We start from the raw sequence: 20,764 nt of genomic DNA, 5'->3' as shown, positions 1-20,764 counted from the left end.
TGGATGGCCGGACGCGCGTTTGAACCATCGTTCTCCCGAATGCGAGTCCAGGGTGCTAACCAATGGGCCATTTCGCTCGGTGCGAGACAGAGAAGATACAAAGAAGAGCAGCATGTTTCGTCACGGGATCCTTTAGTCGGCGCGAGAGCGTTACAGAGACGCTCAACAAACTCATTGGCAGACGTTACAAGAGAGGCCATGTGCAGCACGACGAGGTTTACTGCTGAAATTTGATACGTCCCCTTAGAAACACGTCCCCTTAGAAAAATTATACATGACTGTGCTTAAACTGACACACAATATTTTTAGCGCAACGCAATCTGACTTTCAATAATCCCTACAAAAGAATGGCCCTGACTAACATTAAACTATACCTTTCACAAATCACTTACCTCACAAAAATCTTCGTTACTCGAACTACTGCAATACAGCGAGCGCCACTACTGCCAGCTAAATAAAAGACTCAAACTACTGAAGGCACTAACTACTGATAGGCATAGTTAGCAAATGAAAGATTTTGATAGAGAAAAAACAATGTATTTACCTTAATATTGTTCAAAAGTCATATTATATAGATCACTTCATGACATCTAGTCTTAAAAATTTACTATCTCTGTCCGGATCATCCGCTCTCAAAACTCCGCCGTCTCACTCCCCACATCCACCACTGCTGGCGGCTCACCTCCAACTGCGCAAAGCTACGCACTTTTAACAGCCAACAGCCCAACACTACAATGGCAGACAACAATGCAAACTAGCCACAGACTGCACACAGCACAGCCAGTGATTTTCATGCAGAGCGCTACATGGCGTTACCAGTAAGAAAACCTAAACAGCCTACTTACAAATTCTGAGAGAGCAGTTTGTGGGAAGAATTGGGGAGCATATTACTTCTTCCCACATACATCTCATGGAAAGACCGCAACGAGAAAATTCGAGAAAATACAGAAGCTTACGGACAATCATTCTTATCATGCGCCGTTGCCAGGGGGATAAGATAGGGGAGAGTTGTGATTACGAAGGTTTTCCCGGCGTAATAATTGATAATATTCTTCTCGGCTGTGCAGCCGGATCATAACGTCATCTTGACACAATATTTCCGCGTCCAACTGGCCGCCATCTTCAGGTGAGAGTGCTGGTGCAAGATCTCGCCGGAACTGACTTCTCAGCGCAAGCGGCGGCCCCTATGTAGGCCGCAGAAGGCCTACAAGGAGTGCGCGAGAAGGTGCCGTAACTGCCCTCCTCTAGCGCAAGCAAACGTACCGCGCCGGCAGTGGTGGAAACAGGCGAAATCGAGAAATCGCTATCAAAACTTAAAAATTATTCCGACGATCGAAACACAGACCGTTGTTTTTTAATGTCTGATAACACTGGGTTCCAAGTCTTGCTTTAAAGATAAACCTTGTCTCTATTAACAAGATTATCAGGTAGACGAATCTCTATGGATTCTTTTAAAACACAGTCCCAATAGCGAGGTGCAGGGGCAACCATTTGTGTCTCGTCATACACCATTCTATGTCCCCCGGTGATACAGTGCTCCACCACTGCAGATTTCTCAGGTTGAAGCAACCGTGTGTGCCGCTGGTGCTCAACACATCGGTCCTGAATGGTCCGGATTATCTGACCAAACCCAAGTCATCCTTAACAGAGCCAAGAAGCGCTCTAATTTTGGCTGGCGGACGAAATATATTTTTGATACGATATCTTTTTAGAATTCTTCGCATCTTCGAGGAAATGCTCCCAGCAACAGGCAGAAAAGCGACCGATTTACAGGTGTCTTCTGGTGGTTCAGGCGAAGGTCCAAACTGGAAAGCACGACGGATCTGTTTATCCCTATAGCCATTCTGCTTGAACACAACCTTAAGATGGTCCAATTCTTGTGTCAAGCTTTCTCCATCTGAAATGGCAGAAGCTCTTCTCGCCAACGTCCGCAGGACCCCCGTACGCTGGAACGAGGGATGACAGCCAGAAGCATGCAGGTAAGGGTCCGTGTGCGTAGGCTTTCGATAAACACTGTGTCCCAGTGTCCCATCGTTCTTTCTGTACACCAGAGCATCCAGAAACGGAACATGGTGCTGAAGACGGCGTCTTTAAAACCAACCTGTTTCTGAAGGTACGTCAACGATATGCTTATGGTGTGGCCTCATGGAAGAGAAGCTCTTGGCCGCCTCCTAGATCATTTTAATTCCCTGCATCCTAGCATCAAGTTTACCATGGAGGTGGAAAGTGATGGAAAGCTTCCGTTTCTGGATGTTCTGGTGTACAGAAAGGACCATCTTAAGATTGTGTTCAAGCAGAATGGCTATACAGATAAACAGATACGTCGTGCTTTCCAGTTTGGACCTTCGCCTGAACCACCAGAAGACACCTGCAAATCGTTGGATTTTCTGCCTGTTGCTGGGAGCATTTCCTCAAAGAAAAGACGAATTGTAAAAAGATATCATATCAAAAGTATTTTTCGTCCGCCAGCCAGAATTAGAGCGCTTCTTGGCTCTGTTAAGGATGACTCGGGTTTGAGGAATCCCGGTAGGTACAAGATCCCTCAGGCTTATTTTGGTCAGACAATCCGGACCATTCAGGACCGGTGTGTTGAGCACCAGTGGCACACACGGCTGCTTCAGCATGAGAAATCTGCAGTGGTGGAGCACTGTCTCTCGGAGGGACATAGAATGCTGTATGACGAGACACAAATGGTTGCCCCTGCATCTCGCTATTGGGACTGTGTTTTAAAAGAATGCATAGACATTCGTTTATCTGATAATCTTATTAATAGAGACAAGGTTTATCTTTTAAGCAAGACAACGGTCTTTGTTTCGATCGTCGGAATAAATTTTTAATTTTTGATAGTGATATCTCGATTTCGCCTGTTTCCACCACTGGCGGCGCGGTATGTTTACTTGCGCTAGAGGGCAGTTACGGCACCTTCTCGTGCACGCGTTGTGGGCCTTCTGCGGCCTATATGGGGGCCGCCGCTTGCGCTGAGACGTCACTTCCGGCGAGATCGTGTACCAGCACTCTCCGGCTGCACACCCGAGAGAATATTAGGGGAGAGTTGCTTGCGGAGTATGAAGTAGATCTAGAAATAATGGAGGCCAACCAGGCCTGCCACACTGACGACTATATAAAAAAAATGGACGTTGGCTGTGAGCGAAATGGGATATTGAGAACTCCAGTACACGTAAATGGCGCTGTACGTGTCGACATTTCTGCTCAGTGGGGAGGGTCCCGCCACCAGCCAACATGCTGTACCCTTCAGAAAGACCGATTGAGACAGCGCAGCGTGACATGTGAATGACAGCCACCTCTCGAGGTCTCTCGGATCGTGATCCCCAATAAGAGAGCCGACTTGGCGAGCGCGATCCATTACTTGCTGCCAGAGTAGGGCAACGCTTCCGCTACTTCTTTGGGAACAGAGATGTCTGCGAGAGAGTAGAGGGCAGAAGAGCGGTGACTGGTGGCGGAAAAAAATGTCGAGTCTGTTGGTCGGCGGCGAGCGCAGTCGGCGAGCCGCGTGCATTGTCCCGCGGGGGTCGGTGAGCGGCCCGCACAGTAGTGTAGCGTGGTGTGTTGTGTTGTGCCTCGCCGCTGGGGCGCGGAACAAATTGGCGACGTCCGGGGGACAGCGGCTGACGGATCGCTGTCTGGGCGTTATGGATGGCCGCAGGCCCTGCCCACCTCTGGCTGGGGCAGCGAGTCCGTTACACGGCTAGACAGCTGTACTCCTGCTGGGGGGTGTCACGGTGCCATCGAAACCCAGTTGCACAGGAGAACGGGAAAATACTTTTTGTCAGATATACAGGGTGATTCAAAAAGAATACCACAACTTTAGGAATTTAAAACTCTGCAACGACAAAAGGCAGAGCTAAGCACTATCTGTCGGCGAATTAAGGGAGCTATAAAGTTTCATTTAGTTGTACATTTGTTCGCTTGAGGCGCTGTTGACTAGGCGTCAGCGTCAGTTGATGCTAAGATGGCGACCGCTCAACAGAAAGCTTTTTGTGTTATTGAGTACGGCAGAAGTGAATCGACGACAGTTGTTCAGCGTGCATTTCGAACGAAGTATGGTGTTAAACCTCCTGATAGGTGGTGTATTAAACGTTGGTATAAACAGTTTACAGAGAATGGGTGTTTGTGCAAAGGGAAAAGTTCTGGACGGCCGAGAACGAGTGATGAAAATGTAGCACGCATCCAGCAAGCATTTGTTCGCAGCCCAGGAAAATCGACTCGTAGAGCTAGCAGAGAGCTGCAAATTCCACAATCAACTATATGGAGAGTCCTACGAAAAAGGTTAGTTATGAAACCTTATCGCCTGAAATTGGTTCAAGCACTGTCTGCAGCTGATAAGATTAAAAGAATCGATTTCTGTGATTTTATCCTTGCTCAAATGGAAACAGATGAATCTTTCGTTTCAAAGATTGTGTTTAGTGATGAAGCAACTTTCCACACTAACGGGAAAGTCAACCATCACAATGTCTGTATATGGGGCACTGAGAATCCGCGGGAAACAACTCAGTATGAACGTGACTCGCCTAAGGTGAAAGTTTTCTGTGCCATTTCAGCCAATAAAGTTTTTGGTCCCTTTTTCTTCGAAGGTGCTACTGTAACTGGACTACAGTATCTGAAGATGTTAGAGAATTGGCTGTTCCATCAGCTCGAACAAGAAGCACAACAATTCATATTTCAGCAGGATGGAGCGCCACCACATTGGCACTTATCTGTCCGTAACTACCTGAACGTCAACTACCCGAGGCGATGGATCAGCTGCCAGGCAGTCCGTGACAGAGCACTTCATCACTGGCCTCCAAGAAGCCCTGATCTTACCCCCTGCGATTTTTTCTTATGGGGGTATGTTAAGGATATGGTGTTTCGGCCACCTCTCCCAGCCACCACTGATGATTTGAAACGAGAAATAACAGCAGCTATCCAAACTGTTACGCCTGATATGCTACAGAGAGTGTGGAACGAGGTGGAGTATCGGGTTGATATTGCTCGTGTGTCTGGAGGGGGCCATATTGAACATCTATGAACTTGTTTTTGAGTGAAAAAAAAACCTTTTTAAATACTCTTTGTAATGATGTATAACAGAAGGTTATATTATGTTTCTTTCATTAAATACACATTTTTAAAGTTGTGGTATTCTTTTTGAATCACCCTGTACTATTCTGGCCATTGAAACCGGGATACTAAAGAGGACATAAAAAGAAATTTTACTTGTTGTGCGTATACACGATGCTCGGAAATTCCCATTACAAACTTCTACGGTTTGTAGAGGGGAGTGAGTACATAATCTACATCTACATCTACAACCATACTCCGCAATTTCTCAATACCTGAATTTCCCTGAACAGTTTTGTACTTTGCCAGTGATAGCAAATCTAATTAGCTCTGTCTCTTTTCTTTCTACCATGGTCAATAATTCTTCTAAGTCCTACAGCCGAGAATTTAACTAGCTGGCGAAAGGCCAGAGCCATTATAGGGACTTCAAAAGTCATAAAAAATTTTCTGCTGAAAGGCAGGTCTTGATCAGGTATAAGATGAGAAGTGCGCTATGTTGGCTGGATGCTTTGGGGGCTACAGATTAAGCAAGTCAAACCCTTTCTCAAGTTATAAAGTTAGGTGATGGAGAAATGTAGGAACACAAGGGAAAATACGGACCCTACGAGTTGTCCTAAAAGACCCAAATAAAAAAGAGACAAACCCAAATTTAAAGCATTTGTAGATTTAGAGAAAGCTTTTCACTACTGGCTGAAATACAGCCCTTGAAATTTTTAAGGCAGCAGGCATAAAATGCAGGGAATAGAAAGTTATGTACAACTTGTACAAAAAGCAGATTGCAGTTATAAACGCCGAAAGATATGAAAAGAATGCAATGGCTGAGGAGGCAGTCATACAGGAGTTTAGCGTATCCCAAATGTTTCCAATCTGTACACTGAGTAATCAGTAAACGAAACCATCTACATCTACATCTACATCCATACTCCGGAAGCTATATGACTGTGTGTGGCGGAGGGTACTTTGAGTACCTCTATCGGTTCTCCCTTCTATTCCAGTCTCGTATTGTTCGTGGAAAGAAAGACTGTCGGTATGCCTCTGTGTGGGCTCTAATCTATCTGATTTTATCCTCATGGTCTCATCGCGAGATAAACGGAAGAGGGAGCAATATACTGATTGACTCCTCGGTGAAGGTATGACCCGAAACTTCAACAAAAGCCCGTACCGAGCTACTGAGCGTCTCTCCTGCAGAGTCTTCCACTGGAGTTTATCTATCATCTCCGTAACGCTTTCGTGATCCTGTAACGAAGCGCGCTGCTCTCCGTTGGATCTTCTCTATCTCATCTCTCAACCCTATCTGGTACGGATCCAACACTGCTGAGCAGTATTCATGCAGTGGGCGAAGAAGTGTACTGAAACCTACTTCATTTGTTTTCGGACTGCATTTCCCTAGGATTCTGGCAATGAGTCTCAGTCTGGCATCTGCTTTACCGACGATTAATTTTATATCGTCATTCCATTTTAAATCACTCCTAATGCCTACTCCCAGATACTTTATGGAATTAACTGCTTCCAGTTGCTGACCTGCTATATTGTATCTAAATGGTAAAGGATCTTTCTTTCTATGTATTCGCAGCACATTACATTTGTCTACATTCAGATTCAGTTGCCATTCCCTGTACCATGCGTCAATTCGTTGCAGATCCTCCTGCATTTCAGTACAATTTTCCATTGTTACGACCTCTCGATATACTACAGCATCATCCCCAAAAAGCCTCAGTGAACTTCTGATGTTATTCACAATGTGAATAGCAACGGTCCTACGACACTCCCCTGCGGCAAACAAGAAATCACTCTTACTTCGGGAGACTTCTCTCCATTGAGAATGACAATCTGTGTTCTGTTATCTAGGAACTCTTCAATCCAGTCGCACAATTGATCTGATAGTACATATGCTCTTACTTTGTGCATTAAACGACTGTGGGGAACTGTATCAAAAGCCTTGCTGAAGTCAAGAAACACGGCTTCTACCTGGGGACCGGTGTTTATGATACAATGAAGCGCCACAGAAACTGGTACAGGCATTTGTATTCAAATGCAGAGGTATTCAAATACAGGCAGAACGGCGCTGCGGCCTATATGAGACAACATGTGTCTGGCGTATTCGTTAGATTAGTTACTACTACTACAATGGCACGTTTAAGTGAATTTTAATGTGGCGCTATAGCCGGCGCACGAGTGATGGAGCCCAGCATCTCCGAAGTAGCAAAGAAGTGGCGATTTTCCCGTACGGCCATTTCACGAGTGTGCTGTGAATATAAGGAATCCGGTAAAACATCAACTCTCCGACATCGCTGCTGCCAGAAAAAAGAATTGGACCAACGACGACTGAAGAGAATCGTTCAACGTGACGGAAGTACAATCCTATAGCAAATGTCTGCGGATTCCACTACTGGGTCGTCAACAAGTATCAGCGTGAGAACCATTCAACGAAACTTCGTCGGTATGGGCTTTCGGAGCCGAAGGCCCACTCGTGCACCCTTGATGACTGCACGACACAAAGCTTTACACCTCGCCTGGTCTGTTGATGACTGGAAACATGTTGCCTGGTCGTTTCAAATTGTATCGGGCGGATGGACGAGTACGGGTATGGAGACATCCTCATGAATCCATGGACCCTGCAAGTCAGCAGGGGACTGTTCAAGCTGGTGAAGGCTCTGTAATGGTGTGGGGCGTGATCAGTTGGAGTGATATGGGACCCCTGATACGTCTAGATACGACTCTGACAGGCGCTACGTACGTAAGCACCCTGTCAGATCACCGGCATCCAATCACGTCCATTGTGCGTTGCGACGGATTTGGGCAATTCCAACAGGACAATGCGACACCCCACACGTAGAATTGCTACACAGTGGCTCCAGGAACACTCTTCTGACATTAAACACTCTCGCTGGCCACCAGACTCACTAGACATGAGCATATATCAGATGCCTTGCAACATGCTGTACGTCCATCCCCCTCTCTTCTGTGTATATAAACACAATCGTCGTGAAGAATTTGCGCTAGGACGTTCAGTATTGACGGTTGGCCGCGGGGATTCATGGAATTAGTATGAGCAGTATGGTTTGGTTCAGCGTCGAGGCTCACCTTCATTTGGATGGGCTCGTCAATAAGCAAAACTGGCGCACCTGGGAGGCTGAGAATCCTCATTTCGGATCGAGAAATCTCTTTACCCTCAACGGGTAACTGTGTGGTGTGCAATGTCCAGCCAGCGAATAATTGGGGCTGTATTCACTGATGGCACGGTGACTACCGAACGGTACGCGAAGGTTTTGTAAGATGATTTCGTCGCTATTATCCTAAGTGACTCGGATTTCGACAAGATGTGGTTCATGCAAAACGGAGCTCGACGCCATCGAAGCAGGAGAGTGTCTGATGTCCTGGAAGAGCACTTTGGGGATCGCAGTCTGTCTGTGGGGAATCCAGAGTCCACTGACACGGGCCTCGATAGGCCGCTATATTCCCCGCTTCTGAACACGTAGGACTTCTTTTTGTGGGGCTATGTTAAAGACAAGGCGTACAGTAATAACCCCAAAACCATTGCTGAGCTCAAAACAGCCATTCAGGAGTCATCGACAGCGTCGGCGTTTCGACACATCAGCGGATCACGCGGAATTCCGCTACTCGTCTGCTCCACATCATCTCGCCATATCGAACATATCATAATCTAAATCCCAACATCTGTAGTGACGTGCACATGTTGAATAAAATGTGTGCACGCTGTAGCGTCTAACTAATTTAGGTTTTTTTTTCATATCGTTCAATAATTGTTGCCCTGTAATATTTCAAAATAGGAACCCATGTCGTACCGTTTACGATCTACGATGGCTTCTGCTCAGATGTTTAACTGATCTGCTTCCGCTTGAGGAATGTAATTAGCCGTGACGCAGTACAGTTATCAGATAACAGTTCGAAAGGAAACATAACGAAACGTCCACTTGTCACTTAAGCACATTTATTTGTATTAACACTTAAACTTTAGGTGTCTACATTATTACAAAACGCAAAAGAGCCTAGCATACCGCACGTACACAACAGCATTAGCGGCTGGATGTGGCGATATAACACCCAAATTACAGAAACTCTAATAAATAACATTTTGTTGTAAAAGAAGCGGGAAAATTGGTCACCCTGACAGTGACGGCAGCTACTGACGACAAATTTTACACTTGTGATAATTTGATCAACAGGAATGTCATGTGAATGATAATATTTACCATGAAATAGAGACCGAATGAAAGAAGATGATAGGATATGCCACAAAAACATCAAAGAAAGAACTGTAAAATAATTAATAACGAAGCTTAAAGCCCGGATGGTAAATTGGCTAAAGATAACATTTACCATAGAAGAGAGTTGTAGCCGCATCGAAAAGGAAGTTAGATGTGACTATAATCTAACTCTGAAATGGAAATGTTAGCTTCAGTTGCTATCTAATCGCTCTTAGTACTATTGCGTTAGTAGTATGCATGTAAGCGCTACTAGGTTGTCTTAAGATAATCGGAAGTTTGAAAGATTTGCAATATAGACTGACGTATTATTAAGTCATACTAAAGCAAAGTCATCTTTACCGTTAGCAAGATAACGGGATACGGAGATTCGAAACGAATTTAAATCGTGTGACATTTGTGATGGGACTTAGCCTTCGTGATGCTGAATAAGCACGAACATTCAAGGACATTGAAAAAGAAAGCTCGCCGACAGAAAAACAATTATTAGTCTCGAGTAGGTAACAGACAAACGCAAACACGAAGAACGTACAATTGCGCCTAGTTGTCACAAGTTGTCAACGACAGGATTACTGATGCAAACGGAAGCATTTCCTGAGTGAGAAATCGGAGTGCGTGCTCAGCGTAGGGACAGTTAAGCACAAGAAACAATAAAATTGGATTCAAACTTCAATTCTTCGTGTCGCCTACATAACTGAATAGACATTATCATGTGTATTAGTGACAATTAATTGGCTATTAGAATATTATGAAGGAAAAGTGAATTCATGGTTATTAAACAGTGAACAGTCATCGATTTGTCCGAAGACGCTTTCTGAACATTGCTTAAGTATGTGTTATCTCTGGAATTACGTTGTGTAATTATTGAACACGAGACGTAGCAATGTCTTCATGACGGAATAACAATTTATCAATTTAACATCCTCGCAATTCCATAATGTGGCCACGACTTGGGGGATGACTTGAAGATTCAAGATTTTATATGATTAATATTCAAGATCCATTATCTAACTGGACATAATAAAAAGAACTACAGTTAGCCAGTTCGCGCAAGCTGAAAATCTGTCGCGGACTCACAACAAAAGAAAATTGGTGGTCATCATTTCAGGTCAAGGGAGTCATCGCGTCATCGATTGACATTAATCACGAAAGACGATATCTGAAATATGACCAAACCACGCGAGGAGTTTGTGTTTTCTTACCAGTTACAGAGTGGCGTTGTCGTGAGCGACGGACGCCGTTCCACGTCATACTGACTGGGACAACCATCACCACCGAGTCGCGTCAACTCTAAGTAGATGACGACGCTACAGCGATCACCATCGCTGTTACAGACATTGTACCTACAGAGCATGTTCTGCTACACACTCTCTATTCCACTTGGTGTATCTTCAGTTTCTTGTGCAGCGACCAGAACTCGTACCGGCAGATCTTCCTCCGTCTCTACAGGAGCCTTGTAAATTAAACTTCACAAGATGTAGTCCACCGAAATCCAGCTATCGCGGCGGCCACGTGGCTAGACCACCTCGACCTACACATCTTTCACCATACCGTCTGTTCAAATCTCTCCGAACCGTACGTGAGCAGTAAGGTGGTGCACCACAACGATGAAACGAAATTTCCTGACGGATATCCAGTGGCACAGCTTCCTAGAATGGGTACAAAACGTTTTGTAGGACAAGTTAGCTTGAGGAGGAGGAGGTATAGCCCAATCACATGACCGTCCAGAATACCCATCCACACGTTAATACCGTACCGGTGCTGAAATCCCTGAACATGCATGGCACGATGGTTTTCGCCTGCCCAGACATGCCGACCGCCTTTTTTCCCACCGTCCCCGTGCTACGTTGCCGTTTGGGATCCGTGTGCAACGTGTACTAGAGTCCCTCGGTGTGGAGTCTGTACAGCCCCAAATCCTGGGTTTTAACCGCCTGCCACCCTTGTTACTGGAGAGGCCCAGAGTGATTTTAGATTTGGTGCAGTACAAGAGAGATTGCACTCCTGCCACCGTTTTTAATGCAGCATTTTCTGCCATTTTATCTGAGCACCACGACTATGTAGCTGTTTTTACGGATGGGTCGAAACAAGGGGATTCCGTTGGTTGCTCTGTTGTTTTTCCAGAACGTGTCCGCAAGGTTCGACTGCCTCAGACTTTTACTGTCTTTGATGCAGAATTGTCTGCGATCTTGCGGGCGCTGGAGCACATGAGACATTCTTCCTGTCCTAAATTTCTTGTCTGTTCCGAGTCACTAAGTGCCCTTCACTCATTGCAACGTTTGTATCCAGCAGACAAAATAGTCCAGACCATCCAGGATGCCCTCCTCCAACTACAGCGATTGGGGAAGGTTGTAGCTTTCTGCTGGGTTCCGGGGCATGTCGGCATTGCTGGGAATGAAAGGGCAGATCTCGCAGCCAAGGAGGCGTGTCTCGCCCCACAAGTATCTCAGTGTGCTATCCCCTTGCACGCACTCACCTCGCTGTTGAGCTCCCGAGTCATGCGTCGGTGGGAGGATGAGTGGCTGGAAGTGACTGACAATAAGCTCCGTTTAGTCAAGCCCACAACGCGTGTGTGGTGTACTTCCTTTCAGCCCCATCGACGGGACGAGGTTCTCCTCACTCGGCTTCGGATAGGCCACAGCCCTATGACGCACGGCTTCCTGCTCCGGCGAGAGGACCCTCCATTGTGTGGTGCTTGTGGCGTCCAGGTCACTGTGCGCCACGTTTTATCGGACTGCGTTTTATTTTCTGACCAGCGGGAAGCGGCTGACTTGCCAGCGGACCTGCCATCTCTTTTAGGCAACACTCGGACGAATGCGGTTAAAGTTTTAAAGTTCTGTGCCACGCCAAATGTTTTTGCAAAGATTTTAGGGAGCCGATCTTAATTTGCTCACTGTGTGACAAGCTCGCCTATATTTTATGTAAGTGGCCAGCCAATGACAATTTCCTGTGGCATTCTTGTTGCCACGTTTTCCCTTTCCTTGCGTTTTACTTTCTTATGTAGCATTTTCCTTCTTTTCCTGCTTTCTTTGCCTGTGTGCTTCAGTTTTATTAGGTCTGTCCACGTTCGTTCCTTTTAATGTGTGTCAGGGCGCTGATGACCTCGACGTTGAGCGCCCATAAGCCCCAACACACACACACACACACACACACACACACACCAGACATACCTCTTTCGCGAATTCAGAACAGAATCTCTAGCGAACTCACATTTACTGTAATTTGAACCTGACATGGAAACAGAGGTGTGTTCACGCAGCGGTGTAGGAACCACGTGCAGTAGACGGCGCGTTGTGGAAAATCGGCAGGATCCATAGAGTGTACCCTTCGTATGTGTCAGGTATGTAACTGCTGCTCACGTGGAACGTCCCAGACGATACCGGGCCTAACACCTATTGCGCGTGCAATTGTTTGAGCACTCGTTGAAGATTTCTCTCCAACGCGTGCAGTACATCTTATTCGAATACAGGCGTGCGGCGCTGCGTTGGAGCACCACAGCCCTGCCCCTCACGGCGGAGGTACCTGTTTCTCCGAGTCGCTGCGTAACTTGGGCAAAAAGTTTGTGCGAGGGCGTGTTACGTTGCGGAAAATATCGGTGATGCAGCCGCCTAGCAGCTCTTCTGTTACCTTGAGCTTCGCAATACACAAGGAGCATGTCTGCATATTCCGTAAACGTGTACCCAACCACGTTTCCTGTGTCGGAGACGCACAGACGTTCGATAGGTCTCGCAGCGAGGAAGACATTAAGTGACATCAGGTGAAAGTCTTGCAGAATTCTTGAAAATGGATGCAGCAGTATACTGCACACCTTTCTGCACAAGAGTTAAAGGAGTGCGATCAAAATGCAGATTGGATTTCTGCCTGGTATTAACTGAGTGAAGGCTGCTAATTCTTCGGAATAAGCTGAAATTGATAACAAGAAACGACAGTAAAGAATACACATATTGAGAGGCTAGTGTTAGAATACCCAGACTAGTGAACAGGGGTCGACAAGAGGTTCGCGAACTTACACCACTTATTGCCCTAGCTGCCCTTTCCTGAGCCAAAAATATCCTTTTAGAAGGGGAAGAGCTACCCCAAAATATAATATCATATAACATATGCAAATGAAAATAAGCAAAGTAAATTAATTTTCGTGTTGAACGATCAATTCGAATGGTAAAAATGGCCACATTCAGTCTCTGAACAAGAGCCTGAACGTGGGCTTTCCACGGCAGTGTACTATCTAGCTAAACACTTAGAAATTTGAACTGTTCAGTTTCACCAATCCTATGCCCATTCTGTGAAATTAAAACGTCAGGTTTCGTTGAATTCTGTGTTAGAAACAGTAAAAGCTGAGTCTCACTGTGATTTAGCGGTCTTTTTTTTTTTTTTTTTTTTTTTTACAAATTTTATAATTACCTGTAATACTAGAGGGCATATCATTTATGTAAATAACAAACAGGAGCGGCCCCAACACTGATTCCTGGGGCACCCCCCACTTGACAGTACCCCGCTCAGACCCCACATCACAGCCATTCTCAGTACTGTGAATAATGACATTTTGCTGTCTGTTGCTAAAGTAAGAGGTGAACCAATTGTGAGCTACTCCCCGTACTCCATAATGGTCCAACTTCTGGAGCAATATTTTGTGATCAACACAATCAAACGCCTTAGTTAAATCAAAAAAATATGCCTAGCGTTCGAAACCTTTTGTTTAATCCATCAGTTGTTAAACCACTTCTAAAGCCGAACTGTACATTTGATATCAAATTATTTGAAATAAAATTATCAATTGTCCTCACATACACAGCCTTTTCAGCAACTTAAGTAAACAGTAATTGCGTAGAAACTGGGCTTAAATTGTCTACATAATCCCTTTCTCGCTTTTTATGAAACGACTTTACTACTGAGCACTTTAATCGTTCAGAAAACTAACCATTCTTAAAGGAAAGCTGGCCGTTGTGTCCGAGCCGTTCTAGGCGCTTCATTCCGGAACCGCGCAGATGCTACGGTCGCAGGTTCGATTCCTGCCTCTGGCATGGATGTGTGTGATGTCCTTAGGTTACTTAGGTTTAAGTAGTTCTAAGTCTAGGAGACTGATGACCTCAGGTGTTAAGTCCCGTAGTGCTCAGAGCCATTTAAACCATTTGAATCTTAAAGGAAAAATACAAATACGGCTAAGTACAGGGTTAACATGTGCAGCACAGTACGCAATCTCCCCCTTGTCAGTATCACAGAGGAGACTTCAGACATCAATCTCGGAAATGCATTTTTCAAGAGAGCTATGTGATTCCCTGCAGGAGCTAAATTTGTATATAATTTGTCATCAATGCTCAGTAAATGATTGTTAAATAGCGTACACGTACCTTACTAAACAATAACAGACATATTTTTACCGGCCGGCCGGAGTGGCCGAGCGGTCGCCGGCACGGTAGCTCAGCGTGTTCGGTCAGAGGGTTATGTGCCCTCTGTAATAAAAAAACTGAGTCAATCGAACAACAACGAACGTAAATGGATGTCTTACGACGACCGCCCCGAGCAGATGCAACGAACAAAAGCGAACAAAATGAGATAAAAAAAAAAAAAAAAAAAAAAAAAAAAAGAAGCGGTTAAAGGCGCTACAGTCTGGAACCGCACGACCGCTACGGTCGCAGGTTCGAATCCCGCCTCGGGCATGGATGTTTGTGATGTCCTTAGGTTAAAGTTCTAGGGGACTTATGACCACAGCAGTTGAGTCCCATAGTGCTCAGAACCATTTGAACCATTTTTATTTTTTATTTTTACCGCGAGCTGACTTTATATCGTCGACGTTGTGCTGCTGACCAGACACTTCCTTCACAACTGTCCATATGGTTTTAATTTTATCCTGTGAATCAGCTATTCTTTCTGCGTACCACATGCTCTTTACCCTCCTAATAATATTTTTAAGCACTTTATAGTACTGTTTGTAATGGGCTACTGCAGCTTGATTGTAACTACTAACATTTTGATATAATTCCTACTTTGCTCTACATGATATCCTTATCCCACTAGTCAGTATTCCAGGCTGCCTTTTGTTGCTGGTACCCCGTTTAGAACGTTGTAATGAAAAGCAGCTCTCAAAGTGCATGAGGAATGTGTTAAGGAAAGCATTATATTTATCTTCTACGTTATCAGCACTATAAATATCCTGCCACTCTTGTTCCTTAACAACGTTTAAAAAACTCTCTGTTACCGCAGGATTAACTTTCCTACATAGTTCGTAATTGCGTAAAAAAACCTTTTAGTGTTAAAATTTGTGCATCATGGTCTGAAAGTCCATTCACCCTTTTACTAACAGACTGCCCACTGTCCATCTAGTAATGACGGATGAATAAAAATATTGTCTATTGCTGTGCTACTGTTTCAACGCACCTTAGTTGGAAAAAACAGTCTGCATCAGATCATATGAGTTTAGGAGACATTCCAACATCCTTTTCCTTGCACAGTCACATACAAAATTAATATTGAAGCCACCACGTACAACTAATGTTTGCCGGCCGGAGTGGCCGAGCGGTTCTAGGCGCTACAGTCTGGAACCGCGAGACCGCTACGGTCGCAGGTTCGAATCTTGCCTCGGGCATGGATGTGTGTGATGTCCTTAGGTTAGTTAGGTGTAAGTAGTTCTAAGTTCTAGGGGACTGATGACCTCAGATGTTTAGTCCCATAGTGCTCAGAGCCATTTGAACCACTTGCTCAGAGCCATTTGAACCATTTTGAACTAATGTTTGGTACTTCCTATAAAGTGAACCAAGAGCCCTCTCTAGCTTGAGCAGATATGCTCTGGAGTCAGAGGACCAATAAACAGCAACAATTAGAAGTTTACAGAATGAGATTTTCACTCTGCAGCTGAGTGTGCGCTGATATGAAACTTCCTGGCAGATTAAAACTGTGCGCCCGACAGAGACTCGAACTCGGGACCTTTGCCTTTCGCGGGCAAGTGCTCTACCAACTGAGCTACCGAAGCACGACTCACGCCCGGTACTCACAGCTTTACTTCCGCCAGTACCTCGTCTCCTACCTTCCAAACTTTACAGAAGCTCTCCTGCGAACCTTGCAGAACTAGCACTCCTGAAAGAAAGGATATTGCGGAGACATGGCTTAGCCACAGCCTGGCGGATGTTTCCAGAATGAGATTTTCACTCTGCAGCGGAGTGTGCGCTGATGTGAAACTTCCTGGCAGATTAAAACTGTGTGCCCGACCGAGACTCGAATTCGGGACCTTTGCCTTTCGCGGGCAAGTGCTCTACCAACTGAGCTACCGAAGCACGACTCACGCCCGGTACTCACAGCTTTACTTCTGCCAGTACCTCGTCTCCTACCTGGCAGGAAGCCTCTGAACTGTGAAATTATTTAAGTGGTGCTCCGGTATAACAATAACGTCACAGTCACATCTATAAGCAGTGCACTAACTTTAGCTCCAACACCTCTTATTGTAATCAAATACGCTAATTCCTTCTCTACTTCACTGTAATGCCAACTCTTGCAAAAATACGTAATAATAAATCGAAAATTTTGTTGTGCTCACTCCAAGAACGTTTAGCAACAAGAATATCGTCAACATATGAAGTAATATTGTCACGAAGATAAACAGGTAAAATTTCGTTTAAGCTACTAATGAATGCTGCTGAAGATACAGTAAGTCCAAACGGTAATTTCCGAAATCACATTTAGGTAAATAGTCATATCCGGTTATTGTTTATCTAGTGTCTAGATAGATTGATAGTCGAAGAGTTGTTTTGACAGATGCAATGAATAGTAAAAGAGTAGGCAGCGGTGCAGAAAACTAGAAGGGAAATAGCACCACTACAGCTCGGGGCCCTATGCACGCTACGGCACATATTCACTTAGTGTAGTGAATCCCCTGAGGACTTTAATAGCCGCACATAATTTCCAGTTTGTGACTTAGTGGCAAATTTGGCGGAAGTGCGTACATAAATTGATCTAGCCATGCACATGGATGTATGTCATTCTTAGAATTGCGGAAGATCTCAAATTTCCGAACAGTCAAAAAGTGTTTATAGTCAAAGTTTTCGCCTCGTGGCGACAAAGACCTACCGCGTCTGTCCCAGTCCGAATGTCGATTATTGTCAAGTTCGCGCGCCTGGCGCTCTCTTGTTGCTTCTCGTAAATGAAACAAATTATTTTCTTCAAACCCCTCTGGTATCTGTGATTCTAAATTTCTTTTGCCGTCTTTTCCTACGATTTCGCCTTCAATTTGTTTGACTTGCTTTTTTAATGCCTCAAATTCCGTTTTCATTCGTTCATTAAATTTTCCCTGATTTTCAACATGCTTATTTATGTTCTGGTACTCTTCGGTTTCTGCAAATGGCAATGGTGCTGTATCATCTGAATCTCTGTCCCCATTTAAACTAAGATTTGTCAATTTGTCTGAAATCTCCTCAACTCTTTCCGATAAATCACCTATTTGTTATTTCTGTTTATTTACGTCTTCCGTAAATGTCGCGACTCGGGTTTCAGTATTGACACATTTAGTAGTTAACTGTTCATACTGTTGTGTTAGGTTATTTAATCTGTCATTTGGTACGGATTCCTCGATTCTCTCAAGTATTTCTTCCTTATCTTTTGCACGTCGTAAATTTAACTCTGAAAATTTCTGTACTATCACGCGATCTCTTTCTTCCTGTTCTCTATCCTGTTCCCTTTGTCTAATCTCTACTGCAATTAATCTATTATTGTGAGAATTCAAAATCGGTTGTACTTCTTCTCTGATTTCTTTCTTTAATTCATCTTTCATATTTTTGAAACATGTCGCTATTCGTGAGTCTAACCGTGTTTCCAAAGTTCCCATCTCTGTTTTAATTGATCCAATCTCTGTTTTAAATTCAGATCCTAACCGTGTTTCCATTGTTCCCATATCAGTTTTAATTGTTCCCATCTCAGTTTTAATTGTTCCTATCTCTGTTTTAAATTCAGATCGTAACTGTGATCCCACATTTAATATAGCACTCATCAACTGCTCCATAGTAACTGTTTCAAAATTCTTTTCGCCCCAAACATTTCCCGCAAAACCAGTTTCCTTCGTCATAGCTGTAAAGCTATCTGTGTTCGATACTACTCCAGCATCTTCTGTCATTAATCTCGTATTCTGAAAATTTTTTGATTGAGAGAAATTTTGAAATGGTTCCGGACTATTTTCCCGACTTATTAAATTGTTTTCCACTTCATCATTCATGATACTGTTTTCCTCTGTTGGCGAGTTCGCCATGTCAACAATTTCGTCATTCTGACTATCCATCATTTTTGCCTTTTCCATCGATCGCGTAATCATTTACAAAACATACAAAACTCGTCACTATATGAAAATTACACACAATGACACTTTATCTCCAACAATACCATTCACACGAAATGTTTCCCTCATACACGATTAACGAACAATTGAAATAATTGCACTAAATTGTCAAACCCGTAGACAAGGCAACAAAATTAAATTCTGAAAAAAAAATACCATTAGAAGAATGACAATTACCAAATCTACACATGCAAAATAGACTACAATTACTAAACTACAAATTACTACAACAATACTACTGTCTACTATTTTTACAATCAGAAGATTCCAAGGGACGATCCGAAGCAGCGGTCGCCACGTGCATGGGGGCTTCATTATTATTTTTGAAAATCATTTTTATTTTTCGTAGCTGTATGTCCGATTACGCTGTTTCGTAAACGGTTGGCCCTGACTCTTATTGTACGCAATCTGACTGCATAGAACAACAACAAAGAATGAAATGAAAATTTCCTGTTAACACAATTAATTAATTAAGTCCCCAGCAACTATAGAACCTACGAAACCAAAGCACAAGTGTAATTGTTCTGTGTGTGGGAGTGTGACTCAACGTACACATCTGGCACGGTTCTTCTTCAACAAGACAAGAAATTTTAAATACCATTTATACTGAAGTAATTAAAAAAAATAGAAATACTATAATTGCGCAAGAAAACCAGAATTACACTCTAATACAAGAACACAAGCCAGATGCTTTGTTGACTGAACCTGTAATGACGCATTATTTAAGACATTGAGATAATAAAAAGAAAAGGAAAAATTTTTTTCTTTTACCTTCATATATTGACGAAAAGCACTCTAATCATTACAATATATCTCCACACCGACTCGCCACTACCACATCTCAACAAGAACTTTTCAGTATCACATCTCAGCAAGCACTGCCTACTACGAATTCTCGACCAGCACTTTTCACTAGCACATCTCAACAAGCACTGACTACTACGAGTTCTCCCCAAGCACTGCCAGTGGAGGCGGCTGAATAATACTCTTTGGCGCAATCTCTGGCGCTGTGGCTCAGTGTAGCCACCTTTCAATACGTTGGAGGGAGCAATATACTGCTTGACTCCTCGGTTAAGGTATGTTCTCGAAACTTCAACAAAAGCCCGTACCGAGCTACTGAGCGTCTCTACTGCAGAGTCTTCCACTGGAGTTGGTCTATCATCTCCGTAACGCTTTCGCGATTACTAAATGATCCTGTAACGAACCGCGCTGCTCTCCGTTGGATGTTCTCTATCTCTTCTATCAACCCTATCTGGTACGGTTTTCACACCGGTGACCAGTATTCAAGCAGTGGACGAACAAGTGTAACCTACTTCCTTTATTTTCGGATTGCATTTCCTTAGGATTCTTCCAATGTATCTCAGTCTGGCATCTGCTTTACTGACGATCAACTTTATATGATCATTCCATTTTAAATCACTCCTAATGCGCACTTCCAGATAATTTATGGAATTAACTGCTTCCAGTTGATGACCTGCTATTTTGTAGCTAAATGATAAGGGATCTTTCTTTCTTTCTATGTATTCGCAGCGCATTACACTTGTCTACATTGAGATTCAATTGCAATTCCCTGCACCATGCGTCAATTCGCTGCAGATCCTCCTGCATTTCAGTACAATTTTCCATTGTTACAACCTCTCGATACATCACAACATCATCTGCAAAAAGCCTCAGTGCACTTACGATGTCATCCACAAAGTCATTTATGTATATTGTGAATAGCAACGGTCCTATGACACTCCCCTGCGGCACACCTGAAATCACTCTTACTTCGGAAGACTTCTCTCCATTGAGAATGACATGCTGCATTCTGTTATCTTGGAACTCTTCAATCCAATCACACAATTGGTCTGATAGTCCATATGCTCTTACTTTGTTCATTAAACTACTGTGGGGAACTGTATCAAACGCCTTGCGGAAGTCAAGAAACATGGCATCTACCAGGGAACCCGTGTCTATGACCCTCTGAGTCTCGTGGACGAATAGCGCGAGCTGGGCTTCACACGATCGTCTTTTTCGAAACCCATGCTGATTCCTACTCCCTGAAAACAGGGAGAACACGGCGCTGCGGTCGGGAACGCCTATATAAGACAGCAAGAGTCTGGCGTAATTGTTAGATCGGTTACTGTTACTATAATGGCAAGTGATCAATATTTAAGAGATTTTGAAC

The sequence above is a fragment of the Schistocerca americana genome, chromosome 10 (genome assembly GCF_021461395.2).
Source record: "Schistocerca americana isolate TAMUIC-IGC-003095 chromosome 10, iqSchAmer2.1, whole genome shotgun sequence".
NCBI classification, from domain to species: domain Eukaryota; kingdom Metazoa; phylum Arthropoda; class Insecta; order Orthoptera; family Acrididae; genus Schistocerca; species Schistocerca americana.
Note: the sequence above shows the minus strand (reverse complement) of the source record.